The following is a 22292-nucleotide window of genomic DNA, read 5'->3' as shown; positions in this document are numbered from 1 at the left end:
GTTTTAAAGATTTAGGGATCAGTAATATACTCTCTGATCCAATTTCTTCATCTTCAGAGTGGAATATTGAGGTGTTAAAAAATGTAATTTAAAACATGTGTAACTCTCTGACAGACTTCCATCTATTCTGCAGTGAAGGCCATTAAGTGTTTCACTGAGTCCGGGAAAAAAGTATAGAAGAGGTGATCAAACAGCTACTTTCTGAAGATAGAAGTGATTGCTAGGAGACAAAATAGGTTGGCCATAACCATAACCTGTCAAAACCAACTTATTTCATTGAGAATCTAACGAGACTGTTAGGCTAGTAAAGTAGAGCATGTATATACATTGTTCATCTGTTACACTTACCTCCTTCAGAATCTTCCTGGATTCCACTATATCTTCTGCACAATTTCTTGTCATATTTCTACTAGGCCTTTCTCCTCAATCAATAATTCCTTGAAAGTATTTTTAATTCGATAATATTCTTCCTTTGACTCTATTCCCATGTTATTGGTTTTATGACTTTCATGTCCCTCCTCAAAAAACCATTCCCCACTGTTCTGCCACAAGCTTTCCTTGTTTCATTGTTTCAATTCCACTCCTTAGCAACCATTTATGCTTCCATTATTCTACTGAATTTGCCTATCCAAAGTTATCCATAATGTTTTAATTGCTAATCTAGTTATCTTTCATCTCTTCTCACCTTCTGCTTTGTTATCTGTCACATGTAACTGAGTTGACAGTTCCTTTGTTCTACATTCTCTCCTCACCTGTCTTCCATGGCACCTTTGGGTCTGTCTGTATTGTTCTGACTGCTTCTATTCTACTGCCTTCTCTCTCTCCTATTGCTCCCTTGAATGTAAGCATGTACTTACAGTCTCCTTAATTTGCTTATTCTCAATATTTTATCTGTCCTGCTATTTATTTCTATGATTTTCTTTATTAGGATGCTTCACTAATTGATATCAACTCCTATCCTCTCTTCTGAACTTTAGGCACCAAAAATGTCCTGAAACTACATACACTAATCACAAAGTATTGGAGCCCTATTAGATGGTAAATAATATGGTATTTATTGTAAGGGGAACCAGGGACACTTGATCTTTTTTTTTTTTAATTGTAGCCATCCTTCCTCTCCATGATTTCATGAAGGTAAGTTATATATTTAAATAAGAATAATGGTAAATGAGAAACAAGGAATCAGTTAATTATTGTAATCTAGGCATGAACTCATAGTCAATGCAGGGTTTTCTGATACACATTACTTAGGACTGAGGTCTAACAAAACATGAAATCTTATCAATTAGTAGCTTCCCTTAAAGAATGTGCTATTTTCATTACAGAAGAGAAAATAGAAGGTAACTACATCTACCCCAAGGAATCAGATTGCTCTTTCTATTGCTTGAGTGAAAAAAGATGCCAGAGAATTGAGAAAGAATGAAAAGCAGAGTGAGGCATGCCTATGTTTATGGACTTCTGACTACTGTAACACACTTTATACACAACTGTGGCAAAATAATTATTCTGAAATATGACCCAATATGATCAGTATTCCTGTGTGGAGAGTAGGCAAGAGTGGACATGGACAAGAAAGCAAAATCTTCTCTTGCCTCTTGGTCTTGGTTCCCTCCACAGGGAATCCCCCATCTCTTATGATCTTAAGTTTCATTTTATGTTTTGATCCCCACTCTGTACTCTACTGTTTGCTCCTTAATTATTCTAAGACTGGAGTGCAGATCATTCATTTGGTGGCTTAGTTTTTGCATATTTAATTAATAAAATATGCTGTGTCTTGTCCCTAATATTTCCAACCTCTCTGTGGAGACATGCCTTGGTATTCCCAGATCTTGATACTACTCCCTATGTTTAGTATACATACTTCCTACAACTTCTTGTTCTCTTATCCCTTCTATAGAATCAGAATTTAGGCTTGCATGAAAATGCCAAAGTTTGGCATATTCTTTGATCCTGTGCCTTGAAATCCTTGTCTATCCCTGCTGTGAATAATTCTGTGTCTGGCCTGGGTTTTCAATTTATTCTGGGAAGTAGGGTTCTTCTGGCTATCTATCATTGGATGTTTCATGCTCAATCCTGAGTCTTTGATGATAAAGTCACTGTGAGTCAACAGGGCTATGAGGACTCATAAGAAAGGGTTTCTATGTTAAAATGCATCAATATGTCATATATATATGTATATATATATAGTATTTTGAGATTTTAATTGATGTTTCCTTCAATTCTCAGTAATTTCTTTTATTTTAAGATTTTATTTATTTATTCATGAGAGACACAGAGAGAGGCAGAAACAAGAGAAGCAGGCTCCATGCTGAGTGAAATAAGTCCCCATTGGAGAAGACAGTCATCATATGGCTTCACTCATACATGGAATATAAGAAATAGTGAAGGGAATTGTAAAGGAAAGGAGAGGAACTGAGTGAAAAATTAGAGAGGGAGGGATCCCTGGGTGGCGCAGCGGTTTGGCGCCTGCCTTTGGCCCAAGGCGCGATCCTGGAGATCCGGGATCGAGTCCCACATCGGGCTCCCGGTGCATGGAGCCTGCTTCTCTCTCTGCCTCTCTCTCTCGCTCTCTCTCTGTGACTATCATAAATGAATAAAAAAAAAAAATTAAAAAAAAAATTAGAGAGGGAGACAAACCATGAGAGACTCATAACTGGGAAATGAACAAAGGGTTGCAGAAAGGGAGGTGGGTGGGGAGATGGGGTAACTGGGTGATGGGCACCGAGGAGGGCATTTGATGGGATGAGCACTGGGTGTTATACTGTATGTTGGCAAATTGAATTTAAATTTAAAAAAATTTTTAAAAAGAAAGAAAAAATAAATTTAAGTAACTTATAGTATATTATTAGTTTCAGGGGTAGGATTTAGTGATTCATCAGTTGCATATAACATCCAGGGTTCATTACATCATGTTCCCTCCTTAATGTCCAGTACCCAATCACCTCTCCCCTCCTCCCCTCCAGCAGCTCTCAGTTTGTTTCTTATAGTTAAGAGTCTCTTATGGTTTGCCTCCCTCTCTGTTTTTACCTTATTTTATTTTTCTTTCCCTTCCCCTATGTTCATCTGCTTTGTTTTTTAAATACCACATATGAGTGAAATCATATGGTATTTGTGTTTCTCCAACTGACTTATTTTGCTTAGCATAATACCCTCTAGTTCCATCCATGTCATTGCAAATGGCAACATTTCATTCTTTTGGATGGCTGAGTAATATTCCTACACACACACACACACACACACACACACACACACTACTATGATGAAATGAATTTTGCACACAGAACCCTAGGTGCAAAGATGTTTCAGAAATGTAGGCTTTAGCTTTGTAGCCATTGCAGTAAAGGAGGAACACTAAGAAGAGGCAGAAACACCCACATCTAGCTTCCTTAGGTACTATATTTGTTTCTATAGGAGAAACATTTTGCAATCATAGTACTTATTTTCAGAGTATCAGAATCATAATATTAATATTTTACTCTTAAATAATATCTGAACATACATTTATATATTTACATTGTTTTATGTATAATATATATTTATGTTGTTTTACTATATTTATATTGTTTGAGATTACATATTGAGTATTATATATTTTATATTTATAGAATTTTTATATTCATACTGTCTAAAAATAACAATATTTAACTCTAAATTTGAAATATGATTATGGCATATTAATTTAGATGTGAGATTTTGTTGAAATATTACTAAATTTGCTTAGAGTATTGGGTCATCCAGGAGAAACTTACATTCACTGTTTTTCTACATTTATTTAATGTATTTATAAGAATTATTTAACAGTTTGTATAGGTTTTATATATATTTTAGGTATAGGTTTTATATCTTAAAGAGTCACATTTTTATGAAGAAAATCAAATATGTAAAATATATAATTATGTTTTGAAATGTTGAAAGTATTTAACTATTGTAAGCAGGACAAAACAGTGCTTAGAGTATAACAAAAGTGATTATACTTAAAAATACAAGATTTGCAATCTGAACAAAAAACATAAGAACAAACTAGGGATTTCAATGCGAAACTTCATAATTTGCTAAGTCTTAAATAAAAAAAATCACTGCCAAATATACAAAAAGAATGAATACCAATTCCTCACAATCTCTTCTAAAAATTAGAGAACACTTCCCAACTAATTCTATGAAGCCATTTATTGGCCTTATAACAAAACCAAAGACATACAATAAAACTACAAACCAATATCTCTATGACTTGGAAAGCAAAAATCCTCAACAAAATATTAAATGAATGAATCCAGAAGAATATAAAAAGGATTATACATTATCACCTACTGACATTTATCCTAGACATGCAAGGTTAGTTTAATATCTAAAATCAATCTATGTAACCTGTAATATCAATAGAAAAAAAAAGACAAAAGTTATAAGATCATTACAACAGAAGCAGGAAAAAAATGACAAAATCAAACACCCTTTCTTTATAAAAACACTCAACAAACTAGAATAAAAATGAACTTCATCAACATCATAAAGGGCATGTATTAAAAACCCACAACTAATCCCTTAAAAGCATCAGCAAGATAAGGATATCTGTTCTTACCACTGTTATTCAAAACTAATGGAAATTCTAACCAGGACCGTTAGACAAGAAAAGTAAAATGTGTCCAAATTGGAAAGGAAGCAGTAAAATTATCTTAGTTTGCCAGTGACATGATCTGGAATATAGAAAATCCTAAGACATACAAACCAAAAACTATTAAAAATAATATATGAGAAAAGGGAAGGAAAAAATAAAATAAGGTGAAAAGAGAGGGAGGCAAATCATAAGAGACTCAACTATAGGAAGAAACTGAGGGTTGTTGGAGGGGAGGTAGGTGGGGGAAGTGGGGTGATGGGCATTAAGGAGGTCACTTGATGCAAAAAGCATTGGATGTTATATGCAATTGACGAATCACTAAATCCTATCCCTGAAACTAATAATACACTCTATGTTAACTAAATTGAATTTAAATAAATAAATAAAAATCAGAACTCTGTAAAGACAAGTTAAAGAATAATAATGAATAATGTTGTGAATAGAAGATTGGTATTAAAACTCAATTTTATAGCTATAAATTAACAATAAAAAATCTGAAAATGAAATTAGATGTTAATTTAATTTATAAAGTAATCAAAAAGAAAAACTTAGGAATAAATTTAACAAAATGATTGCAATATTTGCATCCTGAAAACTACAAAAAATATTGAAATAAATATAAAAAGACCTAAAGAAATGTAAATATATTCATATTGGGATCAGAAGACTTAATAATAAAATGGCAATAATTCCCAATTTGATCTGCAGATTCAATACAATTTCTTTCAAAGTTCCAGATGCCTTTTTTCTTACAGAAGTTGACAGACTGATACTAAAATTTGTGTGGAAATATAAGGGATCTGGAACAAACAAAACAACTTTAAAAAGAGCAAAAATTAGGGGCACCTGGGTGGCTCGGTGGTTGAGCATCTGCCTTTGGCTCAAGTCATGATCCTGGGTCCTGAGATTGAGTCCCATATCAGGCTCCCTGCAGGGAGCCTGCTTCTCCCTCTGCCTGTATCTCTGCCTCTCTGTATCTCGCATGAATAAATAAACAAAATACTCTTTTAAAAAAAGAGCAAAAGTGGAGAAGTCAGACTATCCAATATCAAAATTTACTACAGTGCAATCAAGGCAGTATGGTATTGGCAGAAGGATAGATATAGATCAATGGATTAGAATTGAGATTCCAGAAATAAAAACTTCATTTAATGGCCAATTGGTTTTCTACAAAGATGCCAAGACTATTCAAATAGTCTTTTAATAAATGCTACTAGGACCACCACATATCTATATGCAGAGAGAGAGAGAACTTGGAACCCTATTTACATTGCACAAAAATTAACTCAAAATGGACCATATATATACATGTAATAGCTAAATTATTAATTTCTTAGAAGAAAACAGTCATGAACATTTATGACCTTGGATTAAGCATTATTTTCTTAGATATGACACTAAAAAGATAAATGACAGGGACACTTGGGTGGCCGAGTCAGTTAAGCATCTGACTCTTGATTTCAGCTCAAGTCATGATTTCAAGGTTGTGAGACAGAGCCTTGTGTCAGGCTTCAGGCTCAGAGGGGCTCCATCTCTCTCTGCCCCTCTCCCTCTTGCACTCTATTTTCCCCTCTCTCTCTCTTTCTAAAATAAATAAAATTTTAAAGAAGAGATAAGTGACAAAAGAAAAACATAAACAGAATTTTTTTGAGAGAGAGAGAGAGCCAGAACATGTGCATGCATGTGCAAGTGGGGTACATCAACATGCATTAGGTTAATGCAAATCAATAACACAGTAAGATACTTATTGACACTCATTATAATGACTAAAGTCAAAAAGAAAAATAATGTGTTAACAAGGATGTAGAGTAATTGGAATCCTGATACATTCTGATAGGAATGTGAAATCATGCAGCCATTTTGGAAAATAGTGTGGCTGTTTCATAAAATGTTAAACTTACCATTACCATGTGACCCTGAGATTCTAACCTACATCTATACCCAAGAGGAGTTGAAACACAACTACACACACACACACAAACAGCACAAATATTTATAGCCACATTATTCATAATTGCCAAAAGGTGGAAATAACACAAATGTTTATCAGTTGGTGAGTGGATAAGCAAAATGTGGTATGTCCATAAAAAGGAATATACTTGGTAGTAAAAAAAGAAGTGATGATATTTGCTACAACGTGGATGGAATTGTAAACAGTGTAAGTGGAAGAAGACAATTACAAAAGATCACATATTCTATGACTGTATTTATATGGAATGTCCAGAATAGGCAAATCTACAGAGGTAGAAACCAGATTGGTGGTTGTCTGGGACTGGATGAGGCCAGGTAGATAGGATGAAGACTGCTAAGGGGTCCAGGATGTCTTTGTGGGGTGATAAAAATGTGCTAAAAAAAGGTGCTAAAATTAGAGAGTAGTGATAGTTGCATAGCTCTATGAATATACTAAAAAAAACTATTCAGCTGTATACCTTAAGTAGGAAAAAAGCAATCGAATTATATCCTGGAAAGTATTTTCTATTAATCAAAGACAGAGAGTATCAAAAAGAACTTATTTTAGCACATTCTCCACATTTATAATTTGAAGTATTATGTTTAAAGTAATTATATTTTTCTTAATATACAAATATCATATTTTTCTAATCAATTATTCTATATCAATGTTAAATGTTAAAAAGTCTAAAAATGTTCTACCTTAGTTTTTGAATATAACTTGTATCTTAAACAATGGGTCTTCAGAAAATGGATACTTTAGAGGTATAATTGTTTTTTGGAAGTTGGAAAGATGAAAACTGGTAAGTGTAAAACTCCAAACAGGAAAGATATTTTTAAAGATGTATTCTTTGACTAATTTTTCATTTGTTGGAATATTACTATCTCTCCTTTTAATTTTGCTTGAGCCCATATTACTCTTGTACAAATTCTTATGGATCGATTCATTTAACTTTATCTTCCTTTTTATATGTAGTATGGAAAGAGTTATAATTTTATAATAATGGTTCAAATTCTATATGTTTTTGAAAAATATTTTATTTTTAGGTAATCTCTACACCGAACATGAGACTTGAGCTCACAACCACAAGATCAAGATTCACAGGCTCTACTGACTAAGCCATTTTGACATTTTTAAGGAAAATTATGAAACTTAAATCTTCTGGAGTGTAGCAGCAACAAAAGAAGAAATAAGTGAAATTGTAGGAAGTGCTGATTTTCAGAAAATGATCTCTTAACTGAGAGAAATATTAGTCCATAAAAATTTCCCATAAGGCATATGTGGGAAACTGATGGAAATCCTTCCAATCCAGGATTCAGATACGTTGGAGTTTTTGTGAGTTTTGTTCTGTGTGTGTGTGTGTGTGTGTGTGTGTGTGTGTGTTGCCCTGCCTACGATAGGCTTACACAGTGCTTTAATTCGAACTAGTTGTCAATATTTTAAAATAGGGATGTTTCTCACAAAATCTGGAGTTCCAAAGTGTATCATAAATTGGAAGTTCTGGTAATTTCAGCCCACAGTTCTGCATGAAAGAATCCTGCAGGAGCTGAGGAGCAGCAAACAGGGCATGTGCTTTCTTAGCACAGCCTCCAATACCTCTGTTTCCCCAACACCACAGCTGGATGTCAGTTGCTAGTTGCCACTTATCATCTCACACATTTCTGGCTTTATTGATTCAGTTATCTCTAGGCTTTTGATTTTGTGTCCTCAGCTCCGGGCTTATCATATTGCTCTATTAGTTGCCACGTTGATATTGATGCAGCTGCTTCTAGCATTTGTTCTTTTTGGTCCCATCTTCTATTTCACCTGTCATCCAGAGTCACCAAATGGTCATAAGTTCTCTGTCCCTTCAGTTCTCTGCTCTGTACAGAATGATGTTACATCAAGTGATGTCAACCAAACTTTGTATGACTTTAAATCTCTTAATGTCCTGTAAACTCATTCCCGTCAATGTTCTAAGGTTAACCTAGGCACACCCATGGCCACCAGTTCTTTTCATAGTCCCACCAGGAGGCCTCATATTAAATAAGGGTATAACAGTATGATAATATTCAGTATGCCTACAGTTCCTCTCCCTTATCTTTGGCAAAGTACTATTTTTCTTTCAGTTTTCTTTCAGGCAACATCTCATCCAGGGATTATGTTTATAATCTGCATTTACATGTCATCTGATTCTTAACTATGTATTCCACTGTTGCGGTGAATTTGGATACAGGACAGATAATCTACTTCCAACTTTCCAAAAGAATAAAGAATTTTATTGGCTTATGTAAAACTACAGGGTGGGGCACATTCATGCAGTGGCCCAGGTTTTGTTTTTCTTGCTGTTTTTTTAGTTTCTTAAGCTGTGTCTCCCTTTTTACTTTGTCCTGAGAATATACTCATCATAGTGGCAAAATAGCTGTGGCTATTTTGTGGCTTTATCTCTGTCAACCATGATATCCATTAGAAGAAAATTAGATTTAAAAGTTGGAAATGTTTCTCCCAAATACCCAGCTAACTTCTACTTGTTTTCATAACCTAAACTGAGACACATAACCATTTCATTAAAAAAAAAATTGTGCCTTGAGGAATTCCATGCCTTTGTTATTACATCTAAGTAATTAAATCAATTGCAAAGGGAAAGGAATAGAAATCATTCTTTTGATTATACCTAACTAGAGTTTAGGGTGGAGAATGTCCCCTGATCACAGGATTAGATGGGCAAGGGATGGACACCTGAATGAAAATATTCATACCTTTAGGAAGAGAGAAAGGGAGACTGATGAAGAGTAAGCATTCAGTAGCATTGACTGTAATTAAATATTTTTGTCACTAAATGTTCACATATATCATTCCTTCTATCTATGCACCTGCAAGAGAGTCCATGTCCAAAGGAGACACCTGAAGATTCATCCATTCTTTTCCTTCAGGTCCAGATGTAGCTATTTATAATTTGCTGATAGTACCCATACCAATATATTGTGGTCGTAAGGGAACTGGATACCACCAGTAAAGTAAACAAACAAACAGCAACAACAAATAAAACAAAATAAATCTGTATTAAGAAAGGGGATGAATGGGGAAAAAAGGGGGATGAATGGAATAAGAAACACCGGGGTTACAGGGTGATAGATATCATGTCCACTTGGATAGGAATATTAAGTATCTTATAAGGTGCAGAAGAAGTCAGATCCTTGGTCAGCCAAATTCCTAATACTCAGTTCTACTTTTAGGTGTTATTTGGAGGCCCATTTCCCACCTTTATCATATTTAAAATGGACATTGGAAAGTTTGTCCTTTCTAGTGATGGTGTTACATTTGCAGCCTAGTCTCAGCTGGCAGAAATTTGAGGGTCTGGAAATTGTTCTGGATTTGAACAATCAAAGACCTGGGTGTTTAGCCAGGTATGGATTTTTTTTTTTTTTGCATTATAATTCTCCTAAAAAGTTAATAGTTTTTGAGTTTTTGCTTCCGAAAATTTGCAAGCATGGTAGTCACACACAGTAGTTGATCTAGTCAAAGCCTATCCCAATTATTTCATTCTCTTAACAACATACTTCTATGTCCTGCCAATTCCTTTAGAAATTGAATGTAACCTTCATCTTGACCTCTGTCTCAGAGCTATTAAAAAAAATAAACCTTGGGTAAAAGGGCACCAAAACTTTCATAATTACCCCAGATTAAATCCCATCTGCACCTTCTCTAGTGGCATGTAATCATGCCACTTCATCAGCTGAAAATTCTTAGAAGAATTTTCTTGATAGAGGTCTGAAGAGTTAGACCCATTCTGTCCCCTGTGAGGCCTCCCACCAACCCTGCTCCATTAGCAAATACCTCAGCTTAAGGGCAGAGACTGGCATTCTCAAATATATCAAACTCCACATTAAGTGGGTTTGAAATAATTTGAATTTCAGTAGGTAGAAAAGAACAATATTTTCTTCCATTCTTTCTCTTCTCTATTTTCAAAAACTCCAATTTTAAATAAGCCATTGTCTCTCTTGTAGATCTCACTGAAGGCGAGAAGATTCATCCAACAGTTTGACAGCCTGATTTTTTTTTTCTCAGTCACCCTATATTTCACCCTCTGTAAGTACATGGTTGTTTCTTAAGGGAGCAGAGGTGTCATTTTACCCACCTCTTATATAACTGCTTTACAAAGATCACCAACTTCCTAGTCCAGGAGGGAGGGACTCTTTTTCACTGACCTCCTTCTGCCTTGATTCAGCACCACACACTTGGTAGCAAATTTTGTATCAGCAAGGATCAAGATAGCTACAAAATAGAAAACTCAGCTCAAACCATCTTAAACAAAAATAAAACGAAATCAGATCACATAACCTAAATTCCAGGGGCAGGATGAGATTCACAGAGCCACCATATCTTACTTAATTTGATAAAATATCCTGCTGCTCTATGTCTATGCTTCTGAATGAGTTCCCTAAGTCAATTCTCCATAGGGTGATCTGTTGAAAATTAAAATCAGGTGTGTCACTCCTCTGACCTTGTCTTTTCATCAAAATAAGAATAAAATCCTCAATTCTTCCTGTAATCTCAGATATTCTTTGTAATGTGGGCCCTCTAGATCTTTCTGGCCCTATCTGCTATTTTTCTTTTCTACTTTACTCCACTCCTACCCACCACTACTTCTACTCCATATCAATATTCCTTGAGTGCTATAAGCTTTGTCTTACCTCAGGACCTTGATATTTGCTGCTGCTTATGCCCAGAATGCTCCTACTTAGAGCCTTGGCAAGTATAGCACTCACTGAATCAGTGAGGGTTCTTCAGAGAAACAGAACCAAAAGGTTACCTACTTATTATTTAGACTATTGATTTGTTTATTTTTAAAAGATCTATTTATTATATGTAGTAAGGGAATATATATATTTATATATAATAAGGAAATATATTTATTACATAAGGAAATATGTCTGTATCAATATTTATTATAAGGAGTTGACTTACATGATTATGAAGGCTGGCAATATCTGTAGTGTGGGCCAGTGTGCTGAAGACCCAGGAGAGTTACTAGTACAGAAGTCTGAAGGCATTTACTGGAGGATTCCTTCTTTTCCTGGAAAGCTGGTCTTATTCTATTCAATCCTTTGGTTGATTGGATGAGGACTGCCGGTGATAAAGGGTAATCTTTATCCTGAAGATGTAAATGTTAATTTCATTCAAAAACACCCTCCCTGTTGACAAATACAATTATCCATCACATTCATATACTTTTTTCAGATCTGTGTTCATCCATCACTTCCTCAGAAATTCCCAAATGCCTCTTTCAAGGGGCCCTACTAATTCCTGTCTCTACCCTTTACTACATTTTACTTTTCTTCATGACTTTTATTAACACTGAAAATTATATTACAAATTTATTTGTTGCATGCTTTTTATCTGTCTCCATTTCTAGAGTATCAGTATTATTCTTATTTGCCACAGTTTCTATGGAATACAAATAATATTTCTTATATATAGGTGCTTAACAACCTTGAGTCAGATTTTTGTATTTACCTGGGGGGACAAACACAAAATCTTTCTTACTCAAAAGGAAATGACTTATACACAGAAATACATGGAAGAGACTTATACACAAAAATAAGTCTTTTTGCCTACATTGTATATTTGCCTGATGTTTCTCACAGCTCATCTGCTCTGAAATTCTGGGTACAAAAGACTACAAAGTACATGCCTTAGCCTTCCTTCCTAACTGACATCTACTTAGATTCTTCTAAAAAATAACAGCAGAGCATCACATAGTTGAAGGAATACGGAAACTATTGTTCTTTCCTCTTGCTCTTCTTCTGGCAGTATTTTTGAGCAACTGTATCCTTTTTATCCAACAGCAATCCAGCTTCAGCTTCAGTTGTCCCTCTTCCATGGTTTCAGTCTACCTAGACATCACCCTAGCATGGAAACAGTGAATGGTTTCCTAGATTCTGACTATGCCATCTTATTTCTTTTGTTCTCCAAGAACTAGATTAAGTAGCCACTATCAGCAATTACTAATCTTTAATATACCTCATCTTCATTTCCTTTTTTCTCTCAGGCTTTCTAATAAATTTACAATAATATCCTGAATTACAACCCTGAATTAAAGACCATTGTTTGAAATCATTAGAGTCCTTTTGGTTTTTTCAGGTTCCGGAAAATGGACTTCAATAATGGGATTCCTAAGTTATATATCTTGTAGACGTTGAATATAAAGATGGCCTTATGATTAGTGGAAAATGGGTTACTGGTAATCCATGGCATGCAGTGGCATCCCATTTATCAGATTATTATCTTCTCTTACTTTAAATGAGATGCCTACTGAAGTCAAAACTCTGGGAAACGAAATGGTTAATGTATTTTAATGCTATGGTGGTGATGATGAATGACTACAAATGCTGGGAGCAAAATTTTTTTTGAGACTGCATTTGATCACTTACAGAAACTGATAAGCCCAAGGCTTTAATATCTTAGTTTGAGTCAAGTCAGAGACTCATAGAGATTTTATTGTGCTCCTACAATAATCTCTCATTTATTATAGCTGTAGGAGAGATTCCAAATCCCATCCCAAATTTAAAAGTGAAAATTCCAAAATTATAATGTAAGTTGAATTCATGGCCCAAGTATCTTCTGTGAAAATTAGAGCACATTATCTTGTGTGAAACTTAAAGCATTTATTGGAAAGAATTGAACTCTGGGGTTTGACATAGGCACATCTGACTAGATGTGGATCAATTTGAGTATCCCAAACCCACAAACTTCCTTGAACTTCCAATGTCAGCAGAAATAATTACTCATATAGATGGCTATTGCTCTTGACTCTTTAGAGACCATGTAGTAACTTTCCTTAAGGAAGTTGCTTTGCAAGTGGATGCCTATAAGACAGATCTCCCCCATGCCTCATTGCCTTTGAACATACAACTTGAGTCCAATTTTGGCATACATCAGGAGACAAGTAAAAAATCTTATCCATGGGGATATGACTTATACATAAAACATTATTTTAAGAATATTATGTTTTTTTTAATTTTTAACTCGTATGAGCTCAAACTTGGGGAATATGTGTGAGAATGGATTCTAAGGATTTTGGAACAAAGGGGAATTTACAGAGACTTTATATTCAATGTGTTATCTTAGATAGGGGTAGGTCAACTGTGGACATATCAGCCTCTATTGTGGTCTATATTCAATGATATTGATAGTATACCACCACCCTGGCACAATGAAAAAATATTTCAAGATTTAGGAAGGTAGAAATAAGAGTTTATATTTATTATTTGCAACTTGGTCATCTCCCTATATGGTTCCCAGATGAGTCTAGAGAATACTCCCTTCATTCAGACATTGAGAAATATATTAGTGAGGGAAATACTGGAATCTTCAAAAATTCTGTGACACGGTAGGTGGATACAAATATAGATAGAAGAATATTGGTAATGAACTAATAATTGTTGAAGCTGAGTGATAGGTAATAGTGGGTTAGTTATACTGTTTCTTATCTTTTACATATTTTTGAAATTACCCACAATAAAATTAAATAAAATGAATTTTGTGGTAGCTTTATTTGTTGACTAGGGATGACATTGCAAGAGGTTAACTTTTTTTTTTTTTTTTTCCAGAGGAAATGATGAGCTTCCTGAATGGCAGAAGCCAAGCAGCAATACTTTCTGCCCAGAGAAAAGACATACACGAGGACCTGGACTAGATATCAGCCAGATAGCAATTTCCTAGCCTCTATATCAGTGCTTAATTCATACATCCATGTGCAAAGTAGCATAGAAGTTCTTCAAACACCTCGACAATAAGGACCTTCTTTTACCAAAGCTGTTCGACTACCTTCCTTGCCGAGTGCACAGGAGCCAATAGCAGAGGCCAAACTTAGACCCTGATTGGCACTGTTCCTTGGAGAGATCAGACAGTCACCTGGTATCAGATTGATTGTTTTGGACTTTTCCCAGCTTGAGACACTAAATGATTTTGTCTTCACTGGAACTTAAACTTATTCTGTATAATGGATTTGCTTTTCCCGCTCCAATGCCTCTTCTAGCACCAACATCAGGAGACTTTTAGAGTGACCTTTTCACTATCAAGAGATTGTTTCTGACCAAAGATCGTACTACAAAGCAAAAGGACAGTGATAGGCCGTATAATTAATAAATCTCACCATATACTTATTGACTCAAAATCAGCTGCTTTGACAGAAACATAGAATTTCTTCCTGAAGTATTAGATGCATACAAGCTAAGAGACAATAATCTGAAATTCGGGGTGTTTTCCTATACCATGCAGTATTGGATTTTGCTAGGCATTGTATGATACTGTTTTACCCTTAATCCATTAATTAAAAAGAGAAATGAACCATGCACTATTTTTCCCTCAGGCACAGAACTTTGGGATTTTTTGGTTGAGAATTCTCATTTCCATAATGAATACTATTTTAACCAGAAGACATAATTCTTTCATTGAAATGGAAGTTACACTTGCTACCTGGTCACTGTGGGGTCCTTATTCCATTGAAACAACAGACAGATAATGGGTTACTATGATTTGTGCAGTGATAGATTCTAATTACCAAGGAGAAATTGGGTTGCCACTCTATAGTGGAAGAAGGCAGAATTATATCTGGAACAATGAAGTCAATGAAGACTTGGCTCATCCTTACTAGGTAAACACCATACTAGCTGAGACCCTGGCTGGGGCCAAAGTAAACATGGAATGAGTAGCAGATATAAGAAGTCACTCATGAGTGAGTTCTGGAACGTAGTATATGTGTGTGTATACTTTTAACTAATTTTTATTTTTTTTAATATAAGGAGTAATAAGAGTGGATAGAATATCCAAGTAGACTTGTGACTCCGAATGAAAATGAACAAATGATATGTGATAGGAATTTTTTTTTATTTTCCATTTTGAGGGAAAGGAGAGAGTATCTTTCATACCCAAAGTGTAGATGCATCTAGATGTATCACATCACTGTCATCTTGTATTAAAATTTAAGGTAGAATGTATATGGATGTATATGGAGGGTTGCATGTCTTGATTATTTGCCTACTTTCTTTCATCCTCTTACATACCGTTCTTTATAATTTTATGGTTAGGGAGGCTATATGTTAAGTTGTTCAGGCTCCATTTCCAGTTACTCTCTTAAATTATGCCAGTAGGAGACACTGGGATAAGATCAAAATACAGGAAGAGAGGAGACACTACATCTCTTTCTGATGTACTTTTAGAAATAAACTCCTTCAAAGATGCCATGGTCCTTCTTTCAACAGTAGTGCCCATGGCTTTCATGGTTCAGTACTGACTCAGGTAGTTCCTCCTTGGTAACACCACCACAGCACAGTCTAAGTTCTGATATAACCACCTCTTCCCTTACTCTCCTGCCCTGGCCCTATAGATGCTTCCTAAAGCTGCTTATCTTTGGTTGGCTATATTTTCCCTTTTACTCTCTCAATCTTTCAAAAGCCTATGCCATCAATTCCCTGTGTGAAATTCTGTTTGTTTGAACTGTCTGTAGTAGTTTATTTTTTCCTACCTGAACTTGGATTGATATAAAAAGATTGTCATACCTATATGCCACTGAAAATCAAAAGAAAAGTAGGTGTTTCTTCTTTTAGCTGTCTTGAAAAGAGTTATTTTTCAAAAGCTACTCAAAAGTTCTCTTTTTGTCCCATATGTGCAAATCCCATCATAGATTGATTCCTAAATCAAACCATATGGCCAGGGAATGAAATGGAATAATGAGCTAAGTCCTAGACTTCTGAACCAATACCTGTGACAAGGTCAATGGGATTTTCTTTTATCAGCCTAGTATTGGAGCCAGAGGTGAGGCTCACCTCAGCCTAAAGCGCCTGAGGTACGTGGTGGAGAAATGTACAGCTGTTAGAACAGCAATAGCGGGACACCTGGGTGGCTTAGCGGTTCAGCGTTGGCCTTTGGCTCTGGGAGTGGTCCTGGGGTCCTGGGATTGAGTCCCACATCGGGCTCCCAGAGAGGAGCCTATTTCTTCCTCTGCTTATGTCTCTGCTTCTGTGTGTCTCTCATGAATAAATAAATAAAATCTTAAAAAAATAGAATGTCAAAGGAGAGGAATGGATGCTGGATGGGCAATAAACAGTATGCTCTGTAAGCTCTCATTGCATTTTACTGCACTTATCTCTTCCCCACTTTGCTTCATTAAACTATGAGATCATTGATCATGAGCACAAACTCTTTTATTTATCTAAATAAACAACATTGAGAATTGTGACTGTCATGTACTAGGCAAGTGTCAAAAATTTCTTGAAAGGATGAATGAATCAGTGTGCCAAAGCTTTAAAGGGATGAGTTTGAGCATTTAGTAAGAACATCATGATAATACACAATACTAACAGGCACTTGGAACAACAGTATTTGTAGAATTTGAGACCTGCTTGTTCAGTGGCCTTTATATTTTTTAATCACCAGAGCACTTTTCAAATAAAATGTAGGAATATGTGTATGAGTGTATTTGTACATTGAATAAGGACTGTAGATGTTTCTTTTTTTTTTAAGATTTTATTTATTTACTCATGAGAGACACAAAGAGAGAGAGGGGCAAAGACACAGGCAGAGGGAGAAGCAGGCTCCATGCAGGGAGCCTGATGTGGGACCCCATCCCAGGTCCCCAGGATCACGCCCCGGACATAAAGCTGCGCTAAACTGCTGAGCCACCCGGGGCTGCCCTAGATGTTTCTTAGGTAGTGTGAATCTTCTTTGTTTGATGGAGCATTTGGCATTTTATAGTTCAAATTTCTAAATCTCCTTCCGAATGCTGCATGTGTTACAAGTTAAAAAAAAAAAAAAAAAAAGAGAGATTGAGAGAGAGAAGGAATCTGCTTTCAGTCACTTCATGGCTGAACTATGAACTTAGTGTTTTTTTTTTTTAATTTTTTTTAATTTATTTATTTATTATAGTCACACAGAGAGAGAGAGAGAGAAGCAGAGACACAGGCAGAGGGAGAAGCAGGCTCCATGCACCGGGAGCCCGACGTGGGATTCGATCCTGGGTCTCCAGGATCACGCCCCGGGCCAAAGGCAGGCGCCAAACCGCTGCGCCACCCAGGGATCCCTGAACTTAGTGTTTTGACTTGCAGGAAGGAGTTATTTTTCTTCCATTAGTAAGAAGATAGAAGATAGCTCTGAAGAGCAATGTACCCTTTGGAGCCAGTCTGCATGGATTAAAAATTCACCTTTACCACTTACTAACTCTACAACCTGAACTATACCCAGAGCCTTATACATAAGAGTGCCTTTCAATTACAGTCAGGGGCAACCCTTATTAAAACATCCTGTGTTTCAGATTCCTCTTCTTAAAAATGTGGATAAAATTAGTAAACTCTTTATTAATTAATGAGTGGAAACCTCCTAATAGAGTCTTTAGCACTAGCAAATATTCTGTGATACCTATTATCATCACACATCATCAAATCCTATTTGTTTTTTTTTTTTAATTTTTATTTATTATTTATGATAGTCACACAGAGAGAGAGAGAGAGAGAGAGGCAGAGACACAGGCAGAGGGAGAAGCAGGCTCCATGCAGGGAGCCCGACGTGGGATTCGATCCCGGGTCTCCAGGATCGCGCCCTGGGCCAAAGGCAGGCGCCAAACCGCTGCGCCACCCAGGGATCCCTCAAATCCTATTTGGAAATCAGTACTGGTAGAGAGAAGTCAGGAAATACTGCCCTAACATTTTTTTTTTCACTGTGGTTATTAGAACTGTTTACCACGTATTTCAGGTTCCTTGTCTCCCAAGCATGTGGTAGTTTTGAACTTCAAAGCCCCTTGTGGTTATGTGGGCTATGTGACTAGCAGGATCCAATATACACGTTATTCCTGGGAGAGACCAACTCATTGTTTTCTGTCCCTCGTAATGATAATGAATTAGATTCCAGGTAGTGGCCTTGCAGGTAGCTAGGGTCTCAGAAGGAGAGTCATGTAAGACAGAGCTAGTACATGACCCTCTGAGATCTGGTGATTATCTTTTACCTCGGCATAACTTAGTCTGGGTGATTCATAATTGTAGTTGACTAGTCCCATGATTATGAGAGAAGAAACACACTGAGTCTGATTCTCCATCTGCAAAATAAAGAGGTTGGATAAGAAAGATCATCATTAAAGTTCCCTTAACTTCTAAAGTGATATATTCTTTGATAAGAATAATAATGGCAGTGAGAATAAGATATTTTTTATCAAGGAAAAACAGAAATAAGCTCATTACTAAGCTCTGAGACTCAAAGAACAAGAGTAAGGTGAAGACTAAGGTCAACTTTTCCCAAAGCATGGTCTTTAGAACTCTAATTGTAAGAGATACTTTGTGACAGAGGGTTCCATAACCAAATAAGTATGGGAAACACTACATATGATATTTTTCTCTTAAATAATCTTCATACATATTATCACATTCTTAGTATTCATGAAGGAAACCTTTGAAATATATTTTGCCAAGTAGTAAACCAATACAATTTCACTGTAAAAATCACTTTTAAAAAACTTCACAATGATAGGCTAGGAAGATGTAATTTCGATTTGTGCTATATGCTTTCCCATGTCCTTCTTCAAAATCCTTTTGGTAATTCCCTGCTTTTGCCCAGAGTCCCAGGAATGGGTGTATGACCCTGGATATCCCATTCCTCTGGTCATAGTAATTTGTCTCTGTATGGTCAGACCCCAGCAAGCTGAGATAGAGCCTTCAACATAATTAATATTTTTGATGACCCCTGGATTTAGCTGAGTCTCATTAAGATGCATCTTAGACTTCTCAGATATGTAAGCCAAAATTTCCCTTTTGTTCAGACTAAATTAAGTTGGATTATAGTCACTTACTATTGGAAGAATTCAGTCAGGAACTATTCTACCTTGGAGTCGAGTTTGGAAAATGCTGTTCCAGAGTAAAACTGAGAATAAAATAATACAATGTTGAAATTTATTAAGCAATAGCCTTAGTTTTCTCTAAGGGAAAGTGGGTCTATTAGAGAGTCTGAACATGGATGTGACATATTTAGTATGAGAAGACATTTACAGCCTATTTTATCTGTTTTAAAAGATAAGTTAGAAAAAAAGATAATGGAAACAAATCCAAAATGATCAAAATATACCAAGGAATAATTTTATTTTTTTGTCTGCTTCACTTATTCATATTAGAAATATTAACTAAAGGAAGAGTATAACATTTACTTATGGAAAATAGTATGCTGCAAACTTGACAAATATAATTTCATCTATTTTTCACAGTAAAGGAGGGTAGGTAAAAAATTGACATCATTTTCCAGACAGAGAAACTAAGTCTTACAGACATTAAGTAACTTGCCTAATATCACAAACTAGAATATGATAACACTGAAATTTAAGGAACTCATAAATGATATTCAATGAAGTTCCTCCTTTATGTTTTGCAAATAAAGTAATTGATATAAAATTTCTTTTTTAAAAAAGATTTTATTTATTCATGAGAGACACAAAGACACACACACACACACACACACACACACACACACACAGAGGCAGAGACACAGGCAGAGGGGGAAGCAGGCTCCACCCAGGGTCTCCAGGATCACACCCTGGTCTGGAGGTGGTCTAAATCTCTGAGCCACCCCGGCTGCCCTTGATATAGAATTTCTACTTGCAAGCTTTCCATCACTGAATTCCCTTGAACTTAGTAGCTTAAAACAAGGCAAATTTGGTATCTCACAGTTCTGCTGGTCAATAGCCTCGTGCACTAAGCTGGTTTTTCTGCTTAGAGTTTTACATGGCCACTATCAATGTGTTGGCAGGTCTATGTTACTTTCTGAAGGTTCTAGTGAACATTTCATTTCTAGGCTTGTTCAGATTGTTGGCACAATTCACTTCCATGTAGTTGTAGGACTGAGGTCTGTTTCCTTGCTGGCTGTTGGCCAGGAGTCGTACTTAGCATTCAGAGGCTGCCCTTATTTTCTGGTTTACAGTTCTCTTGAAAACCAGCAAAACCATTCAAGTCACACTCATGCTTGGAATCTCTCTGACTCTCCTCTTGCTGCTTTATCTCTCTAATGTGACTTTAGCTAAGGAAGGATTCTTCACTTTTAAGATGACATGTAATTGTATTGAACCCATCTAGATAATTCAGGATAATCTCCTTTTCTCAAATTCTTTAACTTTAAACACATCTGTAGAGTTCCTTTTGTCATGTAACATATCATATTAATAGGTTCAAGGAAGTAGGCATGGAAACCTTTAGGGGACTATTATTTTGCCTGCCACATTCTAGTTATATATGTCACAGTTGAAATGTTTCCAAATGAAAAAGATAGAAGTTTTATAAATATGATTTCTAAAAACACTCTGTCCATTTGCTTACCAAAAAATGGTGTATGTTCACATACACACCAACATACCATTACACTATAGACACGTAATTACCTAGGGATACAAATGTACAAATGATGGATATGTTTGAAAAAAAAAAAAAAGGAAAGTTAGAGTTGATAGAATAGGTAGAAAATAAGAATTCTAAAACAATCTAAGATTTGTTTGCTTTTTTTAATAATGAAAGGAGTACATAAAAACAACAGTGAGAGTTTCATTGACTGGTATTTTTTAGACAAGAGATGAAATCTGCTAGGTTTGTGAGAACAAGCTAAATCTTAGAAGAAAAAATTCTGGAGTATGACTCCTATGTAACAAATATTGTAAGAGGGTCTGAAATATTTAGGATATTATTAACAAGTAAAATTTCTATATTATCTTTATTCATAATTGCCAAATGTTGGGCACAATCAAGATGTTCTTTAGTAGGTAGACAGATAAACAAATGGTGGTAAAACCAAACAATGGAATATCATTTGGTACTAAAAAGAAATAAGCTATGAATACATTGAAGAAACTTACATGAATATTTCTAAGTGAAAGAAGCCAATCTGAAAAGGCTACATACTCTATGATTCTAACTATATGATATTCTGGAAAAGACAAAACTATAGATACAGTAAAAAGATCAATTGTTGCCAGGGGCTAGGGTCAAGGAAGGATGTATAGGCAGCATATAGATTTTTAGGACAGTGGAACTATTCTGTATGATACTACCATGGTGGATACATGTCATTTATATATTTGTCAAAACCTATAGAATGTACAAGCTGAACATTATTGTAAACTATGGACTTTGAGTGATAGTAGTGTGTCAATGTAGGTTCATATTGTTTTAGCAAATATAACACTGTGGTGCAGGATGTCAATAGTGGGGGAAATTTTGCTTGTGTGACAGCAGGAGGTATACAGAAACTCTCTGTACTTTTTGCTCAATTTTGATGTGAACCTGAAACTGCTATCTACTAAAAAATGAATTGCTCAGAAGGACTTGATAGAGAAATTTCAGAAGCTAACAGACTGAATGAGAGTCCCAGTGTGTAGTGACCTAACATTTAACTGTATAAGTATGAGGAATACTTTTACTTAGAATTTTCAGTCTTGGAGTCTGTTCTAAAAATCTGGATGTCATATTGTTGCGGGTTAAGTTGTATTTTAATTACATACAGTATTTTTGCATTTACACACGATAATATATTTTTGCTATTTATGTTGGCATAAATTTAATATGAATGCAGGAGGGGAAACTGCTTGTTTTTCTGAGGGCTCTATCTGTTTATGTCATTGAAATGAAGGGCAACACTTAACTTAAAAACAAAACAAAACAAAAAGGGAAACAGCCAGATTCACAAGCAGTCTCAAAACAAAAGAAATAAAGGTGAAAATATTATCCC

The 22292-nt window shown here is 35.5% G+C and overlaps 2 long non-coding RNA genes across 9 annotated transcripts in view; one reads left to right on the top strand and one right to left on the bottom strand.

Annotated features, from left to right (window-relative positions):
- LOC112664280 (uncharacterized) overlaps positions 1–22292 on the bottom strand; it is a 77404-nt gene that overhangs the window by 52793 nt on the left and 2319 nt on the right. For 3 of the 8 annotated variants that reach the window (XR_003139614.3, XR_003139617.3, XR_003139618.3), the window contains 4 exons: positions 19381–19451; positions 18544–18633; positions 11511–11697; positions 10681–10817 (listed from right to left, as the gene is read on the bottom strand). This is a non-coding gene — a long non-coding RNA (uncharacterized LOC112664280). Of the gene's footprint in view, positions 1–7595; positions 8426–9415; positions 9542–10680; positions 10818–11510; positions 11738–18543; positions 18634–19380; positions 19452–22292 lie in introns of those variants that run through there. The other 5 variants (XR_004806172.2, XR_003139619.3, XR_003139615.3 and 2 more) reach the window with 5 other exon arrangements.
- Positions 64–15467, top strand: LOC112664281 (uncharacterized). Its single transcript, XR_007403280.1, has 5 exons — positions 64–1134; positions 7610–7898; positions 9779–9949; positions 10550–10631; positions 14156–15467. It is a non-coding gene; the product is annotated as an uncharacterized LOC112664281 (long non-coding RNA).

This window comes from Canis lupus, chromosome 17, assembly GCF_003254725.2.
Source record: "Canis lupus dingo isolate Sandy chromosome 17, ASM325472v2, whole genome shotgun sequence".
NCBI lineage: Eukaryota > Metazoa > Chordata > Mammalia > Carnivora > Canidae > Canis > Canis lupus.
This window is presented reverse-complemented; position numbering and strand designations above follow the sequence as displayed.